Source organism: Apteryx rowi, unplaced genomic scaffold, assembly GCF_003343035.1.
Source record: "Apteryx rowi isolate R43461 unplaced genomic scaffold, aptRow1 scaffold_13, whole genome shotgun sequence".
In the NCBI taxonomy this organism is placed as follows: Eukaryota; Metazoa; Chordata; class Aves; order Apterygiformes; family Apterygidae; genus Apteryx; species Apteryx rowi.
Window position 1 is genome coordinate 3,668,825 of NW_020447530.1, and position 6,357 is coordinate 3,675,181.

At 54.4% G+C, this 6,357-nt stretch overlaps 1 long non-coding RNA gene across 1 annotated transcript; it reads left to right on the forward strand.

The window, feature by feature from the left end:
• LOC112961193 lies at window positions 1-4,646 on the forward strand. The gene is made up of 3 exons (XR_003251954.1): window positions 1-172; window positions 927-1,197; window positions 1,661-4,646. It is a non-coding gene; the product is annotated as an uncharacterized LOC112961193 (long non-coding RNA).
• The last annotated feature ends 1,711 nt before the right edge of the window (window positions 4,647-6,357 follow it).

Sequence of the window (6,357 nt, forward strand, 5' to 3'; positions counted from 1 at the left end):
TGACCCAGAAATTTGGCATTTTCAGGTCTTTGAGGCAATTTTCACAGSCTGAAAGTGGGGCAGGAGGAGCAGGGATGGACTGCTACCAATCCCAGGAAGCTGGCTTGGAAATGATGGATAAACAGGGAGGAGGAAGAGGAGGAACCACCCTTCCCACGCAGCCCAAAACAAAGTAATCCTCTATTTCCGCTGCTGCCTGCACTTGCCTCGTGAGAGCGATCGAAGCAGCGGAGCGGAGCTGATGCTATTTCTGAAGGCAAGGGTTGGGAGCCCATTGCGACAGCCCCACAGTGTGTTGAAATGGTTGTGTGTGGAGATTCACCCCTTCTCAGCCCTGGGGTGAATATGACTGGCCTGGACGTTTGTTGCCATCTTGTTATTGTGGGCTCCTCTGAGGGCTGTTCTCCTTTGGTTTGTGCCTAAGGTGTGAGTTGGGGGGGATTTGCTCTTTCTGGCCCTTCCCCAAGTGGCCCACATTGGAACTGGCCCACACAGAGAGGCCACCACATGCCCTATGGGGTTAAAGCGCAGCTTGGAGGGGGGTTTCTGGGCAGGCTGTCAGGTGGAAGGGGAATCTGGGTTGTCCATCCAGAGCCAAGGAGAGGCAGCTTGATCATGGGTCCTATCTTGGGGACTCCGTGTTCTAGCATTACTGAGCTGGGCTGTGAGTCTGGCTTGGGCTTGGATAGCAAAAACCTCCAAGACTCCCATGACGCATCAGCTCGGTGGGTGATCTGGGACCCTAAAACTCTTTCCAGCCAGCAGCTGTAACTAGGAGCCATGCTAAAGGGGGGGAAGCAGCTTGTATCACCCTTTGCAGGTGGCCACAATGCAGTCACATCCCCTCAAGCTCGGTGTCACCTTGAGGAGAGGGGAGGTATGGGAGGAAAGAGAGCTTTGGCCCTATGAATTTTATTCCTCCATAGGGAGTGTCATGCGGGACAGAGCAGGTAGCATCAGCGGAAAACTGGGCTGTAAATCACGGATGTGGCTTCTCAGGGTTTCAGACTCTCCCCCCGCGTTGGGACATGGCCTGATGCCAGCAGTGAGAGCTGTCACCCAGTCTGTGTGCCCTCTTGCTCATGTATCCTGGGCGCTCTCTGATCGCTGGGGCCTGGACTCCCACTGACCTGCCAGTGAACATGGAGATTTGGGCAGSGAATTGTCCCAGGGATGCGACATGTTGCTCCATCAGCGGTGAGTCAGTGCGGCCTGAGATGCTGATTTGGTGGTTGTTCTTGCGTGTGCTTCCGGGACTTGCAAGCGCACAGGTCAAATGAGTCAACTGAGGTTGAGCAAAAGGCTAAAGGGAGACCGACYGGTGCGTTACCTGGAAGGGATGTGCGGCGAGGGGTGAGCCGAAGTGCTCTGGGCTGGTCAGGGGAGGCAAAGCGTCCCCTGCGGTGGAGGTGGAAACGTCTCTGCACGGGGATGGGACAGGTTCTCCTGGCAGTGCTTTGCTCCAGAGGAATCGAGTGTGCTGGAGAAGTGCCCTCAAAAAAGAGGGGGAGAAAGGAGAGGGAGAAGAAAATCCAGGGTCTTAAACATTTTGTAAAGTGAAAGGCTTGGCTGGAAACAAATCATAATTGCTTTTTCTGAACACAACCTGATTTTTTTTTTTTTTTTTCCTCCTGTTCTCTTTTCCTCCTTGTGCTCCCAGGTGCGTGCGAGACGGGGAGGTACTGTGTGGTCCCATGAGCCTGGGCAGTCTTTGCTTTGCAAAAGAAGAGTTAATGGCAAGGGCACGAACACGGGGAGGTGAGATCTGGCCGCACACTCATGGGTGATTCACYGAGCCTTTATCTCTCTACCTGTAAAACGTGCGCAACAGGATGTTTTTGCCTTCCTGGAGTTTTGAGGATAAATCCTTCAACACATGATGAAGTTTTCAGTGATTTCAGCAACATTCGTCTGTGCTGAGAGTTGGAAGACGGCTGAAGTCGATGGAGTGAGGAGCTTTTCCAGCGATGCCGGATCAGGTCCTGCACGCAATCTCGGAGATCTGGTGTCCGCGCGGTTCCCAAGCCTGCAGACCTCACCTGGGGACGTGCAGCTCTTCCCAAGCACCCACAAAGCACTACACCATCTCTCCGCAGCTGGAGTTATTTAGCAGAGGGACAGGCATGCAAAGGGGATTGGGAAAGCAGCTTCCTTGCAAGTCGGAGGGGGTTTTTTGGAGCTGGGCAGATGCGCCCAGCGTTCGGCCAGCGAGGCTGCCACAAACTTGAGGGCCAGAAGAAGACGGAGCACAGCAGAGCCCCGCATCCCCACCACCCCTTCTCCAGGCGCAGCTCGGCTCTTTCGCGCTGCAGCCTGCGAAGCGCCGGGCTGGGCGCCGCTCGCCGTGCCAGACCTCGGCTTATCTGCAGCAAGGTCTGCGTGTTGTTTTAAGCCCTTGTTTATAGCCATCCGATTTACAAGTGCTTGTAAAGCCTGGCGAGGAGCACGGAGCCAAGCAGATCTGGGAACAAGACGCAGCGAGTCTCACAGCACGGATTCCTGAAAACATCCAAATCTGCATCAACAGCAGAAACGCAGAGGACGGCAGGGCCTGAGCGTAGCTGTTCGTGTCGTTCGTCCCTGGTGGGGGGCGGCAGTTCAAAGCAAGCCGAAGGCGGCAGAGATCGGTCGACCTGCCACGCGGGTCAACCGCAGGCAGCAGCAGCAGCAGCATCTGGCCCCTTGGCYGGTGGGAAGCCAAACCAGCGTGGCTTCCCCGTGGGCCGGCAGCAGAGCTCGGCCTCGCGGGTGCAGCGAGGGCGATCACGTTTGCAGCGCGGCAAGGTGGAGCACTCAACGGGGCCAGAGGTGCCCTGCTAGTCGGGACCCCGGAAACCAGGCGGTGGGCAGGGTTTTCTGGTGGGCACAGCTGTGGGCTACATGCAGGGAGAGATGGGGAAAAGGTAAGGAATGGCGAGAGCTGCCTGTGAGTTTGGGAAAACGGTCTGTAGGAGGAAAGGTTCGCCCAGGGGGAAGAGGGGGTGTGAAGATGAGGACCAGGGGGCTTCCTGTGCCGTTGCTTGAAGAAGCACAGAGGGGGCAGATCTGAAATCTCATTTAAGGCTCTGCTTCATGCCCATTTCTCCTGCCTAGCCTTTATYTGCAGCATAAAACTCTGCAACTTGTTTTCTGCTTGTCTCTCTGTGTGTAAGGGCCCTAGGAATGCAAGACAAGTTTGCGAGCTTACGGAGATGAAGGTGACCATAGCCCCAGGAGGGCAATAGCTCAGCAAACCCGTCACCCAGTAATTCAGCCTTCTGAATCACGATGAGTTTGCTGTAAYTGCGGGCATTTTATCCCAGCTCCCRGTCAGAGCGGTTTCTTCCTGAGACCTGTTTGTGGCCCAAAATGCTTTTTGCTGTGATAGGGGCAGCAGAGCCCCTGGACATGGTCAGCTCGTGGGCAGGAGTCCTTTAACTGCCCAGATAGCACTTGCAGGAAAACACCGTCTCCCAGTCCACCTTCCACGAGTGAAAGTTGGGGTTGAGTCCCACGAGCGGACCAGGGGGTGGCTGAGCCCCTCTGCGATCACCTGTCCCTCTTCGGGGATGCATCCCTGTGCCGGGGGCCAGGAGGCAGGGAGGAGCGGTGTGCAGGGGAATTGAGGCCAGGAGCGGGAGCTGGAGCGAGCGGTGGAGATGATGGTCCTCTCTTGCCATGCCTCCATGACTGCTAAGCCCCCAGGACATGGGTGCTGACCCACGCCGGGACAGCAGTCGGTGTAATACGACCATTGCTCCCTGCTGGGACAGGCTGCTCCATGAGAGGGCAAAACACCCGCAAAGGGAAGAAGCMATCTGACTGTGGGAGTGATGGTGGAGAGGACAAAACAAAAACCTGTTAGTGCAGAGGATTGCAAATAACACCAGGGAAAACCCTGAGGGTGTGAATCGGTCAGAGCGGGGAGGGTGCAGGGGAGCCTCGTGCCGGGGCTCCCGCGAACACGTGGGCAGCAGCGAAGGCACAAGCCTGCCGGCAGGGTGTCCCCGTGGGGATGCAGCCAGCTCCAGGGATCTTGGAGAGGCAGCAAACCACCAGGTCAGCACCTGGTCCAGCTCGCACAGGTGATTCCTTGCTTTGGGGGCAGAAGGGGAGGTGCAGACCATCAGAAAGACTTTGCAAGCCTATGAAGATTATGGGAAGATTGCTTTAAGCTGGCTGCATAAATTGATGGCTGCATTTCAGCTAGCTCCGAAACCATCCTCTGATGGATGTGCCTTGAACCTGTCCTGTGAGTCCATCGCAGCCCCAACTTGGGAAACTGGCTGTGTGCTGACCTGACCAGGGCTGGTGGTGCATGGGCAGTACTAGATCCGGGGGAAACACTGCAACATCTGAGGTGCGTGGAGCCCAGTAGTGTCCCATGAGTTTCCTGCACTGACCGGGGCCATCCAGCCTCAGCTGAGAAGCCAACAGGAGCTTTTATGCTCTAACACATCTCCGGTGCGTCTCTGCCCTCCTTCATGCCAAATCCATCCAGGCCTCTGCCTGCACAGACCCAGCTGCTGGCTCTGCCGGTTCCCCTTGCAGTGGGGCAAGCTGGGTGGCTGCTCAGCAGATGTCCATCCCTGTGGAGTTGCCAGATGGAAAGCAGGGAGCTCCGGCCGCTCAACGTGATGTAGCCGGTAGGGAGAGAAGTGTCTGTGTGTGGCTGGGAGGCTGCTGTGCGCCCTCCCGAAAGTTATTAATAAAATTCACAAATGCAATGAGATCAATGCCAGCGCCAGCTTGGCTCATCAATACTTCAGTGCTCTCTCCCCACCGGTCTCTTTGAAGGGGTTATTTTAATATGCGCAGTGCTCCTCAGACACACATAAATAAATCTGTGTAATGAGGAGTCATGTCRGATCCTGCATGCTTCACGTCTGCAAATAACCTGTCTGCAATCGTGCTTCTCCCTCGCGCCTTCCTTCCGCATCTGGCAAAACATTTCTTTGTAGTCTCCCACCGCTTCTCAGCTCCCAAACAGCTGCGTGTGCAGGAGGCTGGTGCCCCTCGGGGACACCCCGACCCAGCTCCGTGACAAAGGGGGAGAGCCGTGCGTGYAAGGCAAGTGGTGTTTTTTCCTTCCTTCTGTTACAGGGTGAAGCATTGGGGGGGGGGGTTGTTTGTTTGTTTTTCCTCATCTGTTTAAAAGTTCATTTTCTGCAATGACAGCTCTGCTGATGTATGAAAGACAGGTTTCCGCTTTCCTAAGGCCGGCGATTGCTCATCTCAAGAAGCAGATTAAATAGTTCAGGGGGAGGATGAGAAAATGCTATGAGAAAAATGATTTTTTCCCTTGTGGATGTCCTCTTGGGCCATACCTGCTCGTTGTGGAGGGGCTATAACAGCCCCGCCATGGCAAATTCTTACATTGCAATCATTTTGTGGAAGCCATAATGTCGCTACTGTGCGATGATTTAGGARAAGACAGTAGTTCATTGAGAGTCTGATTATAGATATTCCACAGCAATTACAGAGAAACATGACTCAGCCTCGGCGTGCGGACGATGCAGAGAGCGTTAATGCATCAGAGCTGGCTGKGAGCCAAGAACAAAGCCATGGCAGCTCCATACTTTCCCGGCCACATGTGATTTTTGGTGGTGGAATCAGGCAATTATTACTCCATAGTTCTAAGGATTTTAAARGGTTCATTATTAAAGCTATGTAATACTGAATGTAAAATTTGAGAAGAAGAATTCATACCACGCGTCTCAGCCTCAGCACCAAGGACCAAGTTTCACCATGAACCTCAAGAGAGTTTGAAGAGGGTCCTCCATCCGGAGCAAGCTTTAGCAGGAAGAGCTCCAGGTTATTTTTGCTTTAGAGGACCACACATGAGAGTCTACCCATGCAGTCTGCCCCTTCCAGACCATCTCTCTGTGAAGAATGGTGTCCCACCACACAGGTATCTCAGCAGAGCCATCTGTACCCATCCAGTTACCACTTAACTCACATGGGCCAGGTTGTCCCAGGCCAGCACGTTCCCCTTGGTACCACCACCTCTCTGATGGGACACCAGCACGACTCTGCCCATCAGAGATCCCATGCCTTGGAGTTTTGCCTGTGGCAACCTGGCTGGGACACAGCTTCRTTACAGTCCTTTTAGCCTGCTGCAAACTCATTGCTGGTCCTGTTCACCCCATGGTCAGAGTGGTGGGCAGAACAGAAGGGCTATTTCTGCTCGGGGGCACTGATCTCTTTTGGATAAGACTAACTTTGAGGAGACACTTGACTTGTCAGTGGGCAATGCAGGATGTGATGAATCTTATCCGACTTGCAAAAGCACCAAGATCCCCTGCCTTTTGAGGGCCTATGGATGAAGGAAGAGGGATGAACTGAAAAGACGTCCACTGGCTGATGATTTTATCTACT